The sequence below is a fragment of the Dermacentor andersoni genome, chromosome 3 (assembly GCF_023375885.2).
Source record: "Dermacentor andersoni chromosome 3, qqDerAnde1_hic_scaffold, whole genome shotgun sequence".
Classification (NCBI taxonomy): domain Eukaryota; kingdom Metazoa; phylum Arthropoda; class Arachnida; order Ixodida; family Ixodidae; genus Dermacentor; species Dermacentor andersoni.
In genome coordinates, this window is record NC_092816.1 from 187,247,413 (window position 1) to 187,269,476 (window position 22,064).

The 22,064-nt window shown below is 47.0% G+C and overlaps 1 long non-coding RNA gene and 1 other non-coding gene across 2 annotated transcripts; one reads left to right on the forward strand and one right to left on the reverse strand.

The window, feature by feature from the left end:
• Positions 1-3,036: 3,036 nt before the first annotated feature.
• On the reverse strand, positions 3,037-17,870 carry LOC140216498 (uncharacterized). Its single transcript, XR_011893180.1, has 3 exons — positions 17,643-17,870; positions 16,145-16,234; positions 3,037-3,360 (listed from the first exon to the last, which is right to left on the reverse strand). It is a non-coding gene; the product is annotated as an uncharacterized lncRNA (long non-coding RNA).
• Positions 16,654-16,728, forward strand: TRNAS-GGA (transfer RNA serine (anticodon GGA)). The gene has a single exon. It is a non-coding gene; the product is annotated as a tRNA-Ser (tRNA).
• Positions 17,871-22,064: the final 4,194 nt, after the last annotated feature.

A 22,064-nucleotide genomic window follows, 5' to 3' on the forward strand; every position in this document is an offset into this window, starting at 1 on the left:
TGCTTTCTTTGGAACGCGGAAGAAAGAACTGCGTGCGATATATTCTGCGGGAAACTATTGAGGTTTCTCAATGTGCTGTTGAACTTGGCCTGTCACACTTGGGGTCTGTAGCCAATACTTAAAAAGCTGATTAATTGAACATAACTAATCAATTAGTTAAGGGGAAAATAAAAAAAAAAGCCTGAGTCACTCTAGGTCAGTGCCAACACTGTGCTTTCAGTTCAATTAGCGTCCGGAGCGCCTTTTTTTTAAAAGACTTTGGCTCAAGTTGTTTGGCACAACCTGTATATTTATACTGATGGTTTTGGAAGTACTGCGTTTACAGGGCGAGATCGCTAAAATTTTATGTTCAATATTTGTTTTAGACAAGTAGCCTGCGCTCACTCCCACATCTTTTCGAACCAGCATTGTGATTTTTGGGTGGTCGGGGTGGGTGTGGTAAACATAGCCCAGTAGTGTGTTTATTTTATGGCCGAGTTCCCACATACATATTACGTCTCGCTGGAATGGCGTTGCTTGAATTAAGTGGTCTAATGCGGCTCTCTTATTGTGGAACGTGCGTCAATTCCATTGCCATATTTCTGGGGTTTTGTTCGAATTTGTATGCCGATTACCCATGATTACTATATTCGCAGTCCGTCGTCTCCATTGCCTTTAGGAGCTGCGCTGGTGCTCCCGGGCTAAAGTTTACTCGCTTGCACATCGCGCCGCGTACGCTGTTCACGGATCTATCTACATAGCTTTTTAAGTTTTGTAGCTCGGTGCACATTTGTTGTTGGAAATTTTGCATTTGCTTCGTTAAAGTTGCGATCTCATTAGACAGCATGTCCTGAACAGTGGGATCAGGCTTTCCTGATTCCTTAACTATCCCCAGTTTCGTGTTTGTGGGTTTCGATTGAATTTGGGTGGAGCGGAGTGCGACCAGGAACCCTATAAGGCAAAACTATTCCAATATCTTTTTAATCCAATCTCCTGATGTCAAATTTACGTAACCGCCGACGCAAGCACTGGGCAGTGACCGGTGGCGTTGTCTGAAAAGACCAATCAAGCGCTCTCCTCGTTTACAGGAGGTGACTTTTGTTTCCTTTCAAAACGAATAACATTGCCTGCATTGAGCGGTGTTTTCTCATCTCATTAGCTCACAAGAGGTAAGGAGCACGCTCAAGTGGAGAGGGCTTAGATCGGGCCGAGCCAGCGCACTGAAAATAGATAACTGGATAAAGAGGGAGGTGCCGGCATCTGCGATAGGTTCGCTTTCCCTTGCTTAGCTTGCGGTGGCTTGTCTAAAATCGCGGCGGCGTGCAACGGACAGTTAAAAATGCCGCTCAAACGGACCCTCAGCAATGAATAGTTAGCAGAGCAATTTCGTATACGTACCGAAAGGCTTCGATAACGTTATACGGCCACGCAAAGGGTTTTGTTATACGCAAATAGACCCATGCCATCCGGCAGGTGCGAGTGGTCAGTGCCTGAGCGATTGGCGGCAGCCATCTTCTATTCTTTTCGGATCGGGGTGGTCTCTGGCTATTCAGAAAAAATCCGCTTTTGTTCGGCATACTAATGCTTCTTTATGGCGTACACGTTACTTTGACGCAGTGAGTTTTCGCGGTTTTGTGAGGTCGAGTGACAGACAGGTGAAGTGGGTGCAGCCTGCAACTTTTTGACCAATAGCAAAGGCTTAATGGTGAAAAGGTGTTGAATCCGAAATAATTATTTTTCTTTTGTTCGCTCAAATTATGGATAATCAGTGTGTACACGTCTTGTGAGATTGGGACTATCGCAGTTTTCGTGACGTCGCATGACAGACAGGGGAAACTGGGGTGGTTCAAAAAAGTTTTTGACCAATTGCAGACGGCTGATTGCAGAATTGCAATAGAAATGTGTGGAACAGCTTTACGTTATAGGGCCCCAGCTCTTGTTTGATTTCGGCTAAGCTAGCTTTGAGCAATTTGTTTTCGTCAAGAATGCGTCGGTATTCAGGACCTTCAGTTATGGCGTTGGCAGTGGATGACACACGATCTCCTTTACACCCTGTAAGGATGTCCCAGCTAACTTTAACCAGAGTTTGAAAATATGCGAATGCCACGTAGCCGGGCAGTCGAGAGCAGGCAGTCGCGCGGCAATTTTAGATGCATTTGCGGCCTTCTTTCACGCTCGGAAAAACACTTTGATGTAGCACATATCGAACAACACAAACCTGTATTAAAAATTTTTCATGTCGCTCTACAATTTTCTCATTGACACTTCTAATCTAATTTTAATATTTGAGTTGATTAGTAATTAAGCCTAATTATCTAATTAGGCGGCATGATAAAAATAATTTCAGTATTCCCAAGCGATGGCAAGCCACATTACCTGGGTTCTGTCCAGCTACGTAGAATTCGTATATTTTTAAACTCTGGCTAAAGTTACCTGGGATATCCTGTATATGTATGCCTACATATATCAAGTGACCGACTTTCCTCGCTAAGCATACACACGCTTTTTCCTCTGAGTCTTCTAATGCTAACGCACTAAATCATCCGATATCAATGGGTGGGTAGCCAATGAGCACTCTTAGCTCAAAATATTCACCGAAGCATTGTAATGCACAAATTTGCGACATTTGTGGCATCAGCCAAAAGCGCAGTAAAGTTCTTAACAAACGAGAGATATCTTGCGACGTTTCTACCAGCTAGCGTAAGTGATAGTCGAGTGAACGCGTGCATTAGAGCAGCACGTCGCAAACTGATAACCCATAGGCTTCACAGGGAAAGATACCGTTGCAGCTGAAGCATTTGCAGCTTTCCTACTTCTGTTTTTGTCAGGGATAACGTAATATTGTATAAAGCTCTATTAAAAAGGTAGTGGTTCTGTACTTTCTATATTCTGCGTATTTCCGTACCACTCCCTTATGTCCCCCTATGCATAACAAAACGCATCGACCTGTGTTACAGCTCAAAACGCTGTGAAATTTGCGCAAATAGGATAGTTTCAGGTTTTAATGCCGCCTCGTAGCAAAATTGTTCTGCACGTTCAGGCGTAGGTGCACGGCCCGAACGCCCGGTCCTGTCCGTGCCCGCACGGGATGGGCGCCAGTCCTCGCGAGTGAATGAAGATCACCATGCAGGGTGCGTCGGCCCGTTTGTGCACGTCCCCCGGGCTGGTTCGCGTGCAGCTGAAGGCGCAGTGCGCGACCAGGAACAGCTGAGCGGGCGACAGCCGCAGTGAAGGAAGCACCTGGCGCTGCATGGATGGCAGCCCCTGGAAAGTCATGTACGCGATGCGCGAACCCCGTATGTGGCTGGCCTGCTTCTCGTCGTCGAAGAGCGCTTCGTCGATGCGATAGTGCGTCTGTCGCTTGCTCTTCTTTTTTGCCGTCTGAAAGAGAAAACAACGAAAAAATGACAAGAAAAGCGAGGGTTTTAAAATATAATCTGTACAGCCCGCTCGAGAGTTACAAAAAGCTTGAACATAAAAGCAAAGCGAAATGCATGTTCGAATGTTCGATGAAAGTAGTGATGCCGGCGGTTTTATATCCATAATAGGCGTGAAGCTTTTACAGTCACTGCGCAAGGATTACCTACCAATATTATCTTCCTTGAGTTTCACAAAATTTGCCTCTGTACTGTCGTAAGGCGTATTTCCTCGGACTATAAAACGTACACAGTCTATGCAGGCTTCCAGTGAAACTAGACAAATTACTGGCTCGAGCAGCAGGTGCCGGTGCACATCACTTACTGCGTACCACACAAGCAGACATAGTCAGTCCAGTTGTAGTTACACTTCATTTATGTTTTGATTGTTGATCTTACTTGGGTAACTCGCTCTGAACCTCTTGTCTGAATTTCTGTGGGTCGATGATACGAGTTGCTCCTAGAAAACATAGTTCATTAGGACTCTGGATAAAGTTGTTAAATAATTTCTTTATGTAATTGTCCGAGCGCTCACCCATAAATATATGTTCCCTAAATGGTAAGACAGCGCCAATATCTGAGACGTAAGCAATAATGAAACCAATAAATGCCGAGAAAACTATTTTGTTTCGAACAACAAAATCATAGCGGGTGAAAGCGCGGTAGCTTCTAGGTGTCCGATGTATGCATGGCTACTTCGAAAATGCACATGTCGAAAAAGAATGACGCAAGCGAAGATTTGGCCACCACGTACGTATAAGATTTCTGAAGTCGTTCTACTATGGTTAAATTGCACTATACGTGTATATTATTCAATTTGCTTTTACATGCCACGTTTTATAAGCAGTGTAGCATTATGTTATCTGCTTAACGTATTTAGTAAAGGAATATACAAAGGCTGTTACGGCAAGCCGAAAAGTATTCTGACGCATCGTCTGTTTATGAAATATTTCATGCTTCCAGCACACCACGATTCTGTTGACCGTTGTTGAATTTAAGATATTGGATTCAACAACATAAAGCAACAACGCCTATCATACACTATTGCATTCACAAAATACAACAGGTATTGAGTGCTAAAGGAGGCGTGTACAAAAAAGAAAGCATCGAATACAAGTGGTAGTATTTTTGTCTTTCCTTTTCATCTACGCCGTTGTTGGGGTTGAGTAGCTGTCGGCATCTTTTCATTAAGTAACATGGCTGGATATAAAGAACTGTAAATATCGCAAACATTAAAGCGTTTTGTGCGCTTACATAAGAATGAAATGTGGAGATAAGGGAGAGTATACGTTCAATACCTACCGACACGGCGAAAGCATGCAGAGCACGGCCTCCACGAAACATCCAAATGACATTGTACTCGACGCTCGGTTTGTAAAATGCAGTGGATAGTTCCGCGTATAACCAATCGCCACCCCATTTAAATTTCCTTCTAAGTGGGGAACTAGGAAAGCCGGCTTAAGCTTTCCACGAATCTGTGGCTGAGAGAACTTCTACGTCAATAGAAATCCGACGCAAGTCTTCTATTGCAAAAAAAAAATACCCATGTATTAATGTTGAAAGCATAATTAGCCTGAAGTGTATTACCTCTTTGACTCATTCGTGGTGACCAAAGCAAACCTATAGTAGCGTTTGAGCTAATAAAGTCCGTAACTCTTCATCATCACAAAACTAATTAACAGATTCTTCACACCACGGTGATGAAGAGTTAGTGCTTTTCGGTCTCGTTTGATTCGCCCTGTCAATTTCGCCGCATGCTCGCTTAAATCCAGGTTTGAAGGTTGGCAAGTGACGTTGTTCAATGGATAGCCGGAAATCGATGAGCGAAAGGGAGCCATTATATAGTTTCTTTCAGCAACCAATGTCTCTCTGCTACAACCGAGGCTACGACAGCGGAATCATAGGATACCGTCGACACTTGGACCTGCCTACCTTCCCGTAAGACTCAAATAAATGTTATCCGTCATATTGGAACAGAAACGTACAACTTTGAATACTGAATGCTAAAATAAATATGAATTGAACAGCAAGAACCAATCCGAGTCTTCGAAACATTGAGTATTCGCACACCCTTAATAATGACTCGAACATTTATGTACGCTCGTCCATAACATTTTACGGAACACGAAATCTGAGCAAAAGCTAAATATCAGCCCAGCCTCACTACGCAGCCAAGTACTCGCATTTACAGCATCTATCAGCATATGAGAACAACATTGTGATATTCGGTTTCACTGACTACTGTTACAGGCTGTTCGCAAATTCGACGTTTTCTGAGATACCGTGGTCCGTAAACTTTTTGTGGCCGAGTGTACGTCCCTTGAAAGAAATATCGTGACGGATATTGTAGCCCACTTTTTTAGTTGAGGATAACATTGTCGTGTTTTTGTACTAGAGATACATACAATTTTGAATAATTTATACAATGTACATAAGAACTCTGAACTTCCAGTTTTTAATTGCTAATACATGCAACTCTCCAGAAACAAAGGAAACCGACATTAAAAATACCTTGACGTGCATAGCAGTGTTCTCATTTGTAAATGGCTCAAGACCCTGCATGTATTAATGGTGATTTGCAAAGAGCTGTAAAAAGTACAGGGTTAGTCAGAAACACACCAAATCTATCAGGATGAACATTCTGGAGATTTAGTAGACAACTACGTTATTACAGAAATATAATGCTTTTTTATGCTTAGCCTAGTGGCACTTGCAGGTAACTTGTTAACATCTAGCAGATACAAATGAGACAGAAATTAGTTAGCGACACGTGTGTCGTCGCAACAATGCCGGCAGTACCGTATCAATATTGTCACGTGGTGGTGACGTAGAAGAACACAGTAGCAATACTGTGAACGAGAAAACTAACTTTTATTGGGCGATCTTGTGCCCACAAAACAGGCTACACTTATAGCACAACGAAAGCGGCGAACACAGTCGGCGATCGTCGGAAATCTGATGAGCGGGTCAAGCGCGTCGGCTTTTATACAGGATCGTCGAATGTTCCAGACTAATCGTTGGGACCCGCGTGCCTTCCACAAAGTTCTACACCATTCGAGTCAGGCGAATAAATCAGATAACAGAAGGTTCGTCGACAACAGACTGTGGATAGAAGCATCGATAACTTTCCAGAAACTTCGGATACATGCAAGCGCGTCCCGCGCTGTGCGATAAGATTTGTTAGGCGGCGAAACGTGGTCGCCCGATAAATATAAGTACACGTGTCAATACCCCCCTCTTAAAAAGCATCGTCCCGATGCTACAAATATAAGAGAGCGACACACAAAAGGACACTTATTAAACATAAGTAACAAAACAACGAAAAGAAATCAAGTCTAAAAGTCAGTTACGCGAAGTCCCAAAGTTCGTCAACGCTGGTGGTACGGCTTGAGTCGCACAACGTGGACAATTTCAGGTCGTGAGCGACGCCGCTGTGACAGCGAAATGCCGTCTGGCACGACCTCATAGTCCAGTACGCCAATACGTCGGATGATCTTGTACGGTCCGAAATAGCGACGCAAGAGCTTCTCGCTCAGTCCTCGTCGGCGTATAGGGGTCCAAACCCAAACACGGTCACCGGGCTGGTACTCGATAAAGCGTCGTCGGAGGTTGTAGCGTCGGCTGTCGGTCCTCTGCTGGCTCTTGATCCGGAGGCGGGCGAGCTGTCGGGCTTCTTCGGCGCGCTGGAGATAGCTAGCGACGTCAACATTCTCTTCGTCAATGACGTAGGGCAGCATGGCGTCGAGCGTGGTCATCGGGTTCCTGCCGTAAACCAGCTTAAACGGCGTGATCTGTGTTGTTTCTTGCACCGCCGTGTTGTAAGCGAAGGTTACATACGGCAGGACCGCGTCCCACGTCTTGTGCTCAACGTCGACGTACATCGCTAGCATGTCGGCGAGGGTCTTATTCAGGCGCTCCGTGAGACCATTAGTTTGCGGATGGTAGGCAGTTGTCCTCCTGTGGCTTGTCTGGCTATATTGCAGAATGGCTTGGGTGAGCTCTGCTGTAAAAGCCGTTCCTCTGTCGGTGATGAGGACTTCTGGGGCGCCATGTCGCAGCAGGATGTTCTCGACGAAAAATTTCGCCACCTCGGCTGCGCTGCCTTTCGGTAGAGCTTTTGTTTCAGCGAATCGGGTGAGATAGTCCGTCGCCACGACGATCCACTTATTCCCGGATGTTGACGTCGGAAACGGCCCCAACAAATCCATCCCAATCTGCTCGAATGGTCGACGAGGAGGTTCAATCGGCTGTAGTAACCCTGCTGGCCTTGTCGGTGGTGTCTTGCGTCGTTGACAGTCTCGGCATGTCTTGACGTAACGGGCGACGTCGGCGGTAAGACGCGGCCAGTAATACCTTTCATGTATCCTCGACAGCGTCCGGGAGAATCCGAGGTGCCCAGCAGTGGGATCGTCGTGTAAGGCGTGCAGTACTTCTGGACGCAGCGCCGACGGAACAACAAGAAGGTAGTTGGCGCGGACTGGTGAAAAGTTTTTCTTCACGAGTAGGTTGTTTTGAAGCGTGAACGAAGATAATCCACGCTTAAATGCCCTAGGGACAACGTCGGTGTGCCCTTCCAAATACTCGACAAGGGCTTTTAGCTCCGGGTCCCCTCGTTGTTGATCAGCGAAGTCTTCCGCGCTTATTATTCCAAGGAAGGCGTCGTCGTCCTCGTTATCTTGCGGCGGCGGGTCAATGGGGGCGCGTGATAGGCAATCGGCATCTGAGTGTTTTCGACCGGACTTGTATGTTACAGTGATGTCGTATTCTTGTAGTCTGAGGCTCCACCGTGCCAGCCGTCCTGAAGGGTCCTTTAAGTTAGCTAGCCAACACAACGCGTGATGGTCGCTGACCACTCTGAATGGCCTGCCATATAGGTAGGGGCGAAATTTCGCTGTAGCCCAAACGATGGCTAGGCATTCCTTTTCCGTTGTGGAATAATTGCCTTCCGCTTTTGACAACGACCGGCTAGCGTAAGCTATCACGTGTTCATGTCCATCTTTTCTCTGGACTAGGACGGCACCGAGGCCTAGGCTACTGGCGTCAGTGTGGGGCGGCGACTGCATGCGTCGTTTGAGTTCTTCAAAGGCGTCGGCCTGCGGCGTTTCCCACTTGAACTCGATGTCACATTTAGTTAGCTGTGTCAGCGGCTCAGCGATGCGTGAAAAGTCCTTGACAAATCGCCTGTAGTAGGCACACATGCCAAGAAATCTACGCACTGCCTTTTTGTCGGTGGGCTGCGGAAACTTTGCGATGGCAGCGGCCTTCTGCGGGTCGGGGCGGACTCCAGACTTGCTGATGACGTGGCCTAGGAACAGAAGCTCATCGTAGGCGAAGCGGCACTTTTCTGGCTTCAGAGTGAGCCCTGATGACTTGATGGCCTCGAGTACTGTTGCGAGCCGCCTAAGGTGTTCGTCGAAATTTTCGGCGAAGACAACGACGTCATCCAAGTAAACGAGACAGGTCTGCCACTTCAATCCTGCTAAAACCGTGTCCATCACGCGCTGGAACGTTGCAGGCGCCGAGCACAGTCCAAATGGCATAACCTTGAACTCGTAGAGGCCGTCTGGGGTGATGAAGGCGGTCTTTTCGCGATCTCTTTCGTCGACTTCAATTTGCCAATAGCCAGACTTGAGGTCCATCGACGAGAAGTATTTAGCGTTGCAGAGCCGATCTAATGCGTCGTCTATCCGTGGGAGGGGGTATACATCCTTCTTCGTGATCTTGTTCAGTCGACGATAATCGACACAGAAACGTAGCGTTCCGTCCTTTTTCTTTACCAGGACAACAGGGGATGCCCACGGGCTTTTCGACGGCTGGATGATGTCGTCGCGCAGCATTTCGTCGACTTGTTCTCTTATAGCTTCACGTTCCCGCGTCGAAACTCGGTAAGGGCTCTGGCGTAGTGGTCGAGCGCATTCTTCGGTTATTATGCGATGCTTTGCGACTGGTGTTTGTCGAATCCTCGATGATGTCGAAAAGCAGCCTTTGTATCGTCGAAGCAGACTTCTGAGCTGTTGCTGCTTAATCACGGGGAGACTTGGACTTATGTCGAAGTCTGGCTCGGAAACTACGGTTGTCGGGGTAGATGCGATAGAATCCGAGAGGACAAAGGCATCGCTGGTTTCCACAATTTCCTCGATGTATGCGATCGTCGTGCCCTTGTTGATGTGCTTGAACTCCTTGCTGAAGTTTGTCAGCAACACTTTCGTGTTTCCTCCGTGCAGTCGAGCGATCCCTCTTGCGACGCAAATTTCACGGTCGAGCAGTAGACGTTGGTCGCCTTCGATGACGCCTTCTACGTCAGCGGGTGTTTCGGTGCCGACCAAAATAACAATGCTGGAGCGAGGCGGGATGCTCACTTGATCTTCAAGCACACTCAAGGCGTGGTGACTACGAGGGCTCTCCGGCGGTATTGCATGATCTTCCGACAGCGTTATTGACTTCGACTTCAGGTCGATGACTGCGCCGTGTTGGTTGAGGAAGTCCATGCCGAGAATGACGTCTCGTGAACACTGTTGGAGGATAACGAAGGTGACAGGGTAAGTCCGGTCGTGAATGGTAATTCTTGCCGTGCACATTCCTGTCGGCGTAATCAGGTGTCCTCCAGCGGTCCGAATTTGAGGGCCTTCCCATGCAGTCTTAACCTTCTTCAACTGGACGGCGATTTGTCCACTCATTACGGAGTAATCGGCCCCTGTGTCGACTAAGGCAGTGACTGCGTGGCCGTCGAGAAGCACGTCGAGGTCGGTGGTTCTTTGTCTGGCGTTGCAGTTGGGTCTTGGCGTCGGATCACGGCTGCGTCGTGTTGATCTGAAGCTGGAACGTCGCGTCGTCAAGTCGTCTTTCGTCGGTGTAGTCTTGGCTTCCCGACTTCTTCGGGACGGCGGCGTGTCGTCATGAAGTCGTCGAGATGGTTTCTTCGTCGTTTTCGTCGGCGGCGGAGGATCTTCGTCAGTTCGACGAACAGCAACCGCACCTCCATCGGTTGCTGCTTTTAGTTTTCCGGATATGGGCTGACGGACCGGCCCCGGGCTGGGCCAGTGTATGGTCGGCGCTGCGGCGACAGGTAGCGGCCTGGTGACGGCGAACGGGAAGCTCGTCGAGGGCTCCACTGAGTGGCGGCGAGGTAGTCGGCGATATCGCGAGGTCGTTCGCCAATCTGTGGCCGCGGCGCGTTAACGGCGAAACCTCGCAGTCCCATCTCCCGGTATGGGCATCGGCGGTAGATGTGCCCCGCTTCTCCGCAGTGGTAGCAGAGCGGGCGGTGGTCAGGAGCGCGCCAAATGTCCGTCTTCCTCGCGTAGGTCCGCTGGGCGACGGGTGGTCGTGCTGGCGCTGGCGGCGGCGGACGACGGAACTGCGGCGTGACAGGGCCCTGGCGCGGTCGCGGAGGGGGACCTTGACGGCGTGCGACGGCGGCGTAGGTCATCGCTTGCGGCTCAGGCTGGGGCGATACAGGGGCTACTCCAAGTTGTTGTTGGAGCTCTTCACGCACGGCGTCGGCAATCGAAGCCACTTGAGGCTGTGATGGTGGGAACAGCTTTTGTAGCTCCTCCCGCACGACCGCTCGGATAGCCTCGCGCAGGTCGTCGGTGGCCAGTGATTGAACTCCGGCGTAGTTCGTCGAGTTTGTGCGGCGGTCGAATTGCCGGTTTCGGATCTCGAGTGTCTTCTCGATGCTGGTGGCCTCGCGAAGAAACTCGTCCACGGTCTTCGGTGGGCTTCGTACCATTCCGGCAAAAAGTTCCTCCTTCACACCACGCATCAGCAGGCGGACTTTCTTCTCCTCGGGCATTTCAGGGTCGGCGTGGCGGAAGAGACGGCTCATTTCTTCCGTGTAGATCGCGGTCGTCTCATTAGGTAGCTGCACCCGGGTTTCTAATAGCGCTTGGGCTCGTTCTCGGCGTACGACGCTTGCGAACGTCTGCAGGAAGCCGCTTCGGAAACGTTCCCAGGTCGTTAAGGTGGCTTCTCGGTTCTCGAACCACGTCCTGGCCGCGTCTTCCAAAGCGAAGAAGACATATCGCAGTTTGTCGTCGCTGTTCCAGTTGTTAAAGGTAGCGACTCTCTCGTACGTCTCGAGCCAGCTTTCCGGGTCCTCGAAAGTTGAACCGCGGAACGTCGGAGGCTCCCTGGGCTGCTGCAGCACGACGGGTGACGCTGGGGCTGCCATTGGGGTTGACGTGGTGGCCATCTTCCTAGTCGTCTCAGGCAAAAGTCCGTGCTCCGGGGGCAGTCCTTGCAGCCTGCGGCTACCTCGCTGGTTCTTGGCGACGTTGGTGTCTTCCGAGTGAGGGCTTGGGTCACGGCTTTGTGGGGGCGTCCGGTACATGAACGCAAAGCACCTCCACCAGATGTCACGTGGTGGTGACGTAGAAGAACACAGTAGCAATACTGTGAACGAGAAAACTAACTTTTATTGGGCGATCTTGTGCCCACAAAACAGGCTACACTTATAGCACAACGAAAGCGGCGAACACAGTCGGCGATCGTCGGAAATCTGATGAGCGGGTCAAGCGCGTCGGCTTTTATACAGGATCGTCGAATGTTCCAGACTAATCGTTGGGACCCGCGTGCCTTCCACAAAGTTCTACACCATTCGAGTCAGGCGAATAAATCAGATAACAGAAGGTTCGTCGACAACAGACTGTGGATAGAAGCATCGATAACTTTCCAGAAACTTCGGATACATGCAAGCGCGTCCCGCGCTGTGCGATAAGATTTGTTAGGCGGCGAAACGTGGTCGCCCGATAAATATAAGTACACGTGTCAATATTTTTATCCCTGCATTACTAATCATAAGTAGTTCACAAACGGGCATGATCTCGAATGCTCTAAACAAGGCATTGGCTACAATACTAACGAGGAAAATAAAGACGGAAGGAAGGCGAAAAAACGTCAGCATCGCGGAACATTCTTAAGAGCTGTCCTATTCTTGTTTATAGCCGCACTTCGAAACTATGGGCACCCGAGTGCTTTGCGTAAGCAGACAGTTGTATGCGAACATTTCTCAAGCCACACGGTGGTGCACTGGCCAGCACGCACATCAGTTCAGGCACATTGCAGCGCCCGCTCTTGGTGCTACACGTGACGCCGAATCTTTGAATGACAGTGGGAACGCTCAGCGAAAGATAGTGACAATGACAAATTGGGCACAACCAGAAGAGAGGCGCTAAGTATAAGTATCCGCTGTAGAAAATGCAGGTAATTAATGTCGTTTCATGGGCTGCTGGTCCATGTTGGCGAAAGAATAAATGGTACCTATGTTACACCAAACCAAACCACCTTTCCTATGTTTTTGCTTGTATAATATTATACTGATTATATGGTCAATTATATATACTTAGTCATGGAACACATACAATGATATTACAAAACGTTGGCCGCGCAAACCGCGCTTCAAGAAGAATAAAGTCTGAAAAGAAGTCACTGTAGCGCAGCTTTTCCTGTTGTGTGGATAATCTATTTACGCTATTATGCCCCGCCCTCAAAAAGCCATTTCCATATAATCCTTGTTGTCTCCATGTTGTTCGTGTCATGCCTAAGACGCTGATCACAGAACACAGCCTTAGGCTAATCGCCCGAATGCTGAATAGAAGTTCTCCTGCTGTTGAAATTTTTAGTTCAATTCGTCTAAAGGACATTCATACTTTTTTTTCACAGATTATTTAGAAAAATAAAGATATCAGTGTAGCTCCACATGACAAACAATGGCGTAGCATGTGTTTTGCTTACTGTTGCGCCTCAATACGGCGATGAGCATTATCTAGACATTTTCCATGAGACAGTTCTTTCATGAGCGCGCGCCCAGATGACGGCGGGCCACGAAATAGACTGTCACGCGCAAACAAAGGATGTCACTTCGGGGTGAGAAGGACCGCGAAGATCGCTCTACATGAACCTGACCCTGGCACGCTAAACTAATTGATGAAATGGGCCAACGTAGAATGCTACCGTGGCAACAGCGTTCGCCTCGGATTCCCAGACTGCTAGACGCTTGCGCCATATGCGGGGTGAAGGAGCAACTTAGGAGGCGGAGTCCGGCGAAACGATGTGACCACATGAGAGGGATATTGGGACCGATCCGACGATTGTGATTGACCAAACAACAGTGGTCAGATTCCCTAGCCTACTCTCTTAGGGCAGATGATGGTTTTAAAAGCGGACACCTTTGGTGCAGTGAGAGGTGTGCTGACGTGTCCTGATGTGAACTCACACGTTTAAAATGCTCCTACATGGAGGGGGCTTCCTCATTTGGAGCCCGCGTTGATTAATGTAAGATAAACCCTTTCACATTCATTCCTACTACCACACGTACTCATCAATGCGCCTGGAAGATCCCTGGCCTAAATAGTGCCTCGAGCTGCGAAGCCACCAAGGCCGTGGTGCTTATTTATTACCATAGGTTACGGTTATTATAGTACAAGGCTAACAAACTTTTAAAAATGTGCAACTAATACTTTTTCAGCAATAAGTCTAACTCGTTTTCATTATGAAGTGGTTCGTCTGAATATCCATTATTTTTATGTAAAAAAGTATATGTTTTCTTACAAAGGCTTGTACGCCTGGCTCGTGCAAACGAATAAGTTTCATTAATGTAGCAGTTACTAGCCCAAGCGTAAGGCACGGTAGTTGAAGTACAGTTGTGTGCTTTGTACACTACATTTTTTATTTCCGTTTCTATCTTACGCCAAATTTTTCCACCAACGAATTCAACGGGATGGCACGTTTCTCGACTGTGGCGCAACTCAGAGATAATATTACGTTTCCAGTTCTACCGCTAGAACAGCTTCTAAATCCACTCTTGTGCAACTTGCAGTACAATAATTTCGCTGCGCGAATGAACAGAAAGTAGTCAGCGCGCGTTGTGATTTACAAAAGCGCATTCAGAAATTAGTGAATTGTGGAAGCAACTCAAATGATACATCAAGCCACACGTTTTATTAGCATGTCATCAGCGGTGGAACCCGTTTACGCCATCACAGTGAAGTGTGAGGCGCAATGTCAAGTATTTCAAATACTTGAATATCTATCCTGCGTGCTTAGTTCCTTATTGTAGCATGCTATCATACATCACCACGTCCGAGCATTTAATTCTTCTTTTTTGCGCTTATTTTAATAACATACACCGCAACAGTTTAATACGGTAGAGCTGTGAACACCACGGTTGGCCACGTCTTGCGAATTCACCACATGGGCAAAGCCGAGCAGCCAAAAGAAAATCACCGCCCTTTCCAGTCCGTGAAGATAGTCGAACAGCGAAGCTGTGTTAATTACACCGAGTGTTACGCCGTGCAAGTGTAACTCCGCAAGCAGTCTATATGATAAATCTCTAGTTTCTCCATTCTTTCACCTCATTTTCGCTTTTGCGTGATTCGCGTGCTGAGCATGCTTTAGGAACGCTGCGGTCTCTGACATGCACCTCGGGGTCACCCCTACGACGTCGAGCCCGTTCACGAGCCAACTCTCGCTGGCGCTAGCAGTAGGCAGCTTCCTCCTCAGGAGTACGAAATACTCGTGGTATTACCGTAGTTGTAGCCGGTAATACCGGCTACAACTAGTTGTTTCAATCGCTGGGCAATGTTCATTGGCCGCAAATCACCAGCGTAACATTTGTTGCTTTCGTTTATCAAATAACTAATTTATTAATAGTCGATGAAGTGTATAACAGCTGTGTCTTACCAGTACGCACATACGGGGCAGAAACCTGGAGGATTACGAAAAGGGTTCTACTTAAATTGAGGACGACGCAACGAGCTATGGAAAGAAGAATAATGGGTGTAACGTTAAGGGATAAGAAAAGAGCAGATTGGGTGAGGGAAAAAACGCGAGTTAATGACATCTTAGTGTAAATCAAGAAAAAGAAATGGGCATGGGCAGGACATGTAATGAGGAGGGAAGATAACCGATGGGCTTTAAGGGTTACGGCCTGGATTCCAAGGGAAGGGAAGCGTAGCAGGGGGCGGCAGAAAGTTAGGTGGGCGGATGAGATTAAGAAGTTTGCAGGGACAACATGGCCACAATTAGTACATGACTGGGGTAGTTGGGGAAGTATGGGAGAGGCCTTTGCCCTGCAGTGGGCGTAACCAGGTTGATGATGATGATGATGATGATGATGATGATGATGATGATGATGATGATGATGATGATAAATTCGACACCGATCTGGCTCGATCGCCGAAAATGCACCGTGTGACAACCTGTGATTAGATTCGCGTATAAGATTGCATTCTCACAAGGAGAAAGGCGGCGCTCCAACCCCTTTCTCCTAGGTGAGCTCTTCTTTTCCCCTCCCGCTAGGTAACGTGACCTCTCTTTTGCGATGTCCGACAACGACGGCACAGGGTCAGCATAAACAGCATCGCTGTAAAAAGGGTGCGCTTGTCAATTGGTAGTTTTCGCATGACGTCATGGACGCAGCCCTTTGCCGTGCTAGTTCCCAGATAATTCGGTGAATATGGTATCAGTGCGCGATATTAACGCGCGTACACTGTTATGCGTTTTTGCGACGGCCGTTCTTGACCGGATTATCTCGGTTATCAATTTGTTTCTCGACGCAATACGAGCCTTCCTTATGCCTCTTCAGAACGTGCTAGTAGCACAAGACGGCGGCCACGATGGCGCAGATTCAAATCATCTCTACGAAGTTCGTTGAATCAACAATCAGTTTATAAATTTGCGGATTTGTGCTGGATTTTGCTTATGCCAGCATTATCAACTTAATCAAGATGAGGTGTCGTGGAACTTACCGAGGAATTTTTGTGATGACTTGTAGTTTCAGGCTGACTGCGCGACTTCGCGGTGCCTCCAGTCGTGTTTATTGAATGACCATGGGTTGTCTATTAAGAAAAAAAAAGGGGCTTGAGTTCTCACTCCCACAAAGGGCATACATAGATCGTCATTCACAACACAGTTTACTGGCCTGGAATCCAGGCCGCTTGCAAGAGGCGATGAAGGGGATATTGATATCATGATGCTCAACTCACTTGAGGACACGTATCAAACATAGACTATCATTTCAATCTTTTCAAACTGGCGCTCAATTAGGATTACGTTGTGACTGTGCGATAGTCCGCTGCAGAACACTCAATTCACTCTGCCCCTTTGTGAAGACTACAGGTACCTCTAACGTTCAGCCCATCCTAGTCAAGTACTGTAGCGTGCAGTACAAATTTATAGAAACTGTGCAATTACGTCAAACTCTTGCCGTTGCTTCGTGCTGTCGACAAATTCGACTTCGCCCTGCCATCTGCTAGCCGCCTGGTTAGCTCAGATGGTAGAGCGGCTGCCCCGGAAAGGCGGTGGTCCCGGGTTCGAGTCCCGGACCAGGACGAATTTTTCTTCAGCTGTGAGGCTTTTCTTTCAAGGAACCCGTATGGGTTTCCTTTGCAGTAATCGCTTCGAATGGGTGGATGTGTGATTTTCCCTTTATTAATGACTAATGTCTGAGTGTCTCGTGCATTTTTGTCCGCTCTGTAAGTTTGGATGGCACGCTACAGCAATTCTGAACCAACCTTCTAAGGACAAACCTTCGTCAACCTGGTCAAGTTGTCTTCAAGGATGCCATGTTACGTCAAGTGATGCGGACCCTGACATGCACTCTAGTGCCTCATTTCCTTCAAACACGTTTCAAATTGACACAGAACATCATTGTTTTTGCTGGCTGCGTCTGAGGCAAGGAGGTTAAATATGGGGGTGATCGCTGTATCAAATGACGGTAAGAACCCGCCCACTGCTGAAGCATGACGGCAAAACTTAAACCGGATATTCGCATTTGCGATGGCAACAAGCAACCCCATTAAGTTAAACATTTCTCGCGTGGTTTCTTTACTTTCTGAATTACAGCAAATGTCAACAACTAAATATACTTAAGGACAAACTACAGTGTTCGCCAAAACAAAATGACCAAAACGTTAGAAATGAATCACATTAGCTAATAAATCGTGAGCGAAAAACAAATTACTTAGCTTTACATACTTTGACCTATGCAATGTTCTGCACAATGCTGATAGTTGGCTCGCTGATTATTTAGGTCATTACGGCTCAAAGTTGACTCACGCTAGGTCCACGAGGCAATTCTTTCATACGAATATAATTTATTATGTTAAAACAATTCTATTTGGCTGAAAGTGGGCCCATGCAAGCAATATTGTAGCAATTTGATCCACGCCAACCAAACGAAATTATGGCGTGAACTCATCTCAATTTCTTAGCAAGACATACGATGAATCACAAGTCAACGCGCACCTCATTGCTATAGAAGAGGCAGTAGACGCTCTTGTAGTCAAGGGCATCGTTGTTTTCCCAGTACTTCTTCCAGTTAGCTTTCTCGTCTTCTGTTATATTGTCCTTAATGTATTCCGCTATTTGGTAAGAGACGATCTGCAAAAAAAAAAAGAAATGAAGCTTCAATGAGTTGTCACATCGAAGAAGATATTTACGCCGTTTCCTACACCGACAGACATGTGTCACGTACTGAAGGCTACAATAAAAGCAATCATTTGACCATCCGCTCGACATTCAAAAAGTTATGTGGTCGTGGAAAAGTAGTACATTGTGGGATGCTTTGAGCACATGGAATTTCCTATGATAGTGATGGTAGGCAGAGCAGTAAATATGAGGCTTTCGGGTAAGAACCTTTTTTATGTCGCTGTGTGTCAAGGGTCGTATATAACTGTAATCAAGGACATAAGAAAGGCCTACGTTGCGCTTAGATTGCACTTTCAGAAGAAATCTGCAAGACCCTGTCGTTTTGAGAGCATTGGAAGTTCGCAACATTGCTGGCGAAAATGTGAAAAGCTGAAAAGCTAACTCCGTTTGAGAAAAGAAAACTGCAGCAAATAATGACTCATGAATCATCTCACTAAAGCAGTGTAGATTCAAAAATAATTGTCATGGTCTCAAAACGCGTCACTCCTGTGCTGTCTGGGCTGACGAAATCGCGTGCCCATTACTTTACCTCGTGCATAATGCTGCTGAGATGCGGAGGATCAAAGTCATGCCGGTAGAATTTACAGCCTCGCCAGAACACAGTTAGCAAAATGCCAGTGACTCAACTAAACGTGAAAAATCTAATATGTGGCAGAAAACCTCATACCCACATGGAATGCTCATAGTGATGAAAATGACATGGCAAAAAAAATGCAACAGCCCTACAAATAAGCCAACTCGCATCACGGAATTTTTCAGTCCTGCAGATTGAAAACATAAAGTATGTTCTCCATTCACTGAATAGCATTTATATAAATGCGACACTCCCTATCATGATCACCGCGGAATCAAGCACCATCTGTTTTGAGTAAGCCTTAAGCAATGTCCTAATAAATGTTTCTAGCCATTGAGCCAGTCAAAGTGCTGCGGCGCACTTTTGATTACGCGATAACTATGAACACAACATCTGCTTGACAGAGTGTCAACCAGCTACCAGATAAGATAGACATGAAGCCGCAACCATCTTTGTAAGTTGTAACTAGGCGTTCGCCAAAAATAATAAGAGAACATGCACCGCACAGAATAAAATTAGAAAGAAAACAAGATACCAAATCTAGCTTGGTGCGCCAACGAAATAACCTTTGTTTTTCCCACCTAGTCGTAATACGCAGCCAGGCATTTAGGCTTTTTATTAAAACGCAAATATACCTGACATGCTAGTAAGTACATACTCTAAGTTACTCCAATACTAATCTTAGTGTTGCATCAATCGCATCGCAAGACTTGCCTGTCCCAGGACTGCGTAATTATACGCGGCCAGCCCATCGTCGTAGTAGTAGGGTGGCTCGAATAACTGCCCTACGGCCTTGTTCACCGCGTCGTCAAGCGTCTCGTCAACCGCCTCAGCCAGCAGCTTCAGGTGCGCCTGGAACACCGGCGGGAGCACGTGCCACGCGCGCAGTCGCCGCAGCCAATCGGCGACGAAGCCACCCTGCGGTATGGTGTCCACGCCCGCAAAGAATCGCGGAGCCTGGCTCGAGTGGGCGTTCGTCGACTCCGGGAACGTCATGCTCGCCACCTCGCCGCCGTCGGCACTGGTGAGCCGCAAGCCGACCGGACCACGGATGATGGCGGCCGCGGTCTGCTGCAGGCGGGCCATCATCCGCGTGATGTGCAGCATTCGCGCGATGGGTATGGCACTGGGGCCTGCGCGGAAGCGAGAACACGCGAACCTTCTACTTTCAGCGAGCGCAAGGAGAAGAGCGCTTAAGGGGGTTATGACGTAGTGGAGCTAAGCTCGGAGATCATGAGTTCGATTTCGTGAGCGGCGACCGCATTCCGATTGGGACGGCATGCAAAGAGACTCGTGTACCGGGCGTTGGGTACACGTTCAATGACACCAGGTGTTTCAAATTAATCCGGAGCCCCTCGGTAAGGCGTGCTTCATAATGAGATGGTGGTTTTTAATTTGCAATGAGCAGGCACTGAGAAATAATCACACACGTACACAGCGTTGAGTCGCAACTAGATGTTTTCCCGCTCACTTTAATCCAAGTCCCATTGAAAATAATCCCCCTACCAGCCAATTCGACCTGAGCGGCAGCATTTTTATACGAAGTGGGAATAATTTATTCCAGACGCCAACACATTTAGTCCCAGCGCCGTCGGAATTGAACCGCCTGCCAAGTGATTTATACGTTCCGGCAGCCACTTTAATCCGAGTGCCATCATTTTAATCCTAATTCCAGTCAATTCAATCCGCTTGGAAATTTGGTGAGGAACGAATAAATATTGCAAGAACAGGTTGTAACAGGCATCATGTACTCCGTGCATTTACTGGCCTGATCAGCTGCATTGGTCTCAGCATTATAGGGGCACAGTTTCCATGCTGCCAGTGTAGCCATAGCCGCTTCACAAACATTTCCGGGGAGTACATCACTGATTAGCTTCTTTACGAGACGCTTTCCCAAGTGACCAGTGTGACTCACATAAGTGAGTTACAATCGTGACGCAGATTGCGCGACTTGGGTTATATCATGCGATTTCCTGCGCTTCGTCATGCATATCCAGCGAAATGGTTTGCAAGGGTAAAAACTTGCTCACCATTATTTCTTTATTTTTTTATTTATTGTTTTGTTACCTGCATCGCCCTGTAGGGCATTACAGCAGGGAGGTTAATAACTTGAATGAATACATGAACAAATTATTTCAACGCGTGGAAAAAAGCGTCATTTACTGTGATGTATACAATGATCGATGGCAAACTGTTCCAATCCCGAACAGTTCTAACAAAAAAGGAATAACGGGAGACGTCACCCCTAAAAGAAAATTCCCTGACCTTCAAACAGTGGTCAAGTGGCTTAGATATGTGGTGTGGTGCTTGCATATACTGTTCGCGGTTTATACCGGTTTTAAAAATAAATATCGTGGAAAAATTTTAAGCTGATATGCCTTCTACAATCCTTCAGCTCTTGCCAGTTTAAGTTTGCTTTCTGTCATGCTAAGCTGCCGGCTATAGTTACCAAGAACAAATCTAACTGCCCTATTCTGGATTTTTTCTAATTTATGTATAAGCACAGATGTGTGTGGGTCCCAACAAACACATCCATATTCAAGTATTGAACGTACACTCAGCCACTTGGCATAATCACTAGGTGACTCAGAGAGATCGCTAAGCTTGTACCTTACCATGCACTCCTATGTTCCCGAAATGCATATAAAACGAAGTGGTCCTGAAATTGTAACTCCTTGTTATTGAGTCGTTTGATTATTTCACTGTTACCTAAGTAAACGTTGCCACCGTCGTACCCAAACGTTGTGTCATCGTATCCGGTATGTTATGCATGTTGGATATGCATCATGATAGGGAAATAAATCACATGCCATCGTACAACCTAAGTCGCGCAATGTGCATCACGATTGCGACTCACTTATGTGCGTCACTCTTGTCACTCAGAAACGCGACTCGAAAAGAAGTAAATGGGTGACAGACCCCCGGTAGTGTTTGTGAAGCGGCCATGACGACACTGGTAGCGTAGAAATGGCACTCCTAGAGCGCTCACACCAACACAGTGATGACGTCAATAAATAGATGGAGCTCATAGTGCCTGTTACGACCTCTTGTCGCAATATTTATTCGTACTTGAATCACATTCCAAAATGATTGCATTTACTGAATTTAGGATTAGAATGAATGACACTTGAATTAAAGTGGCTGGCGGAAGGATTAAATCAGTAGGCACGCTGATTAAGCCAGATGGTGCTGGGATTAAGTGTGGTGGTGCCTGGGTTAAATTATTGGCACTTGTATTTAAAATACTGGTGCTCATATTAAATTGGCTGACAAGTGGATTATTTTTTATGCCACTTGGATTAAACTCAGCGGGAAACCCTTTACTATGCTTATTTGCAGTACACGTGACATCAATGCCTCTGCCCAAAGAAATAAACTTCCCTAAGAAATATGACGAAGGATACAAGCAAAGAATGACGTATTTTAAGTATTCTACAAGTCCTATTGTTTGGCAATTAAAATCATGGACGATAAGAAATGTGGGGAAGGCGTTCCCGGATAAAATGATGATTAGCTAAGGCCTGATTTCATACTGTTAAAGTGTACTAAGAAGAAACTGCGCAGGAGGTATTTTTAAAAGAGCACATGATAGAACAACAGCAGAAAAGATTATAATCAGGGACTGAAATCAGGAAGCCTTAGCTCCTAAGTCGTGTTTGCCACTG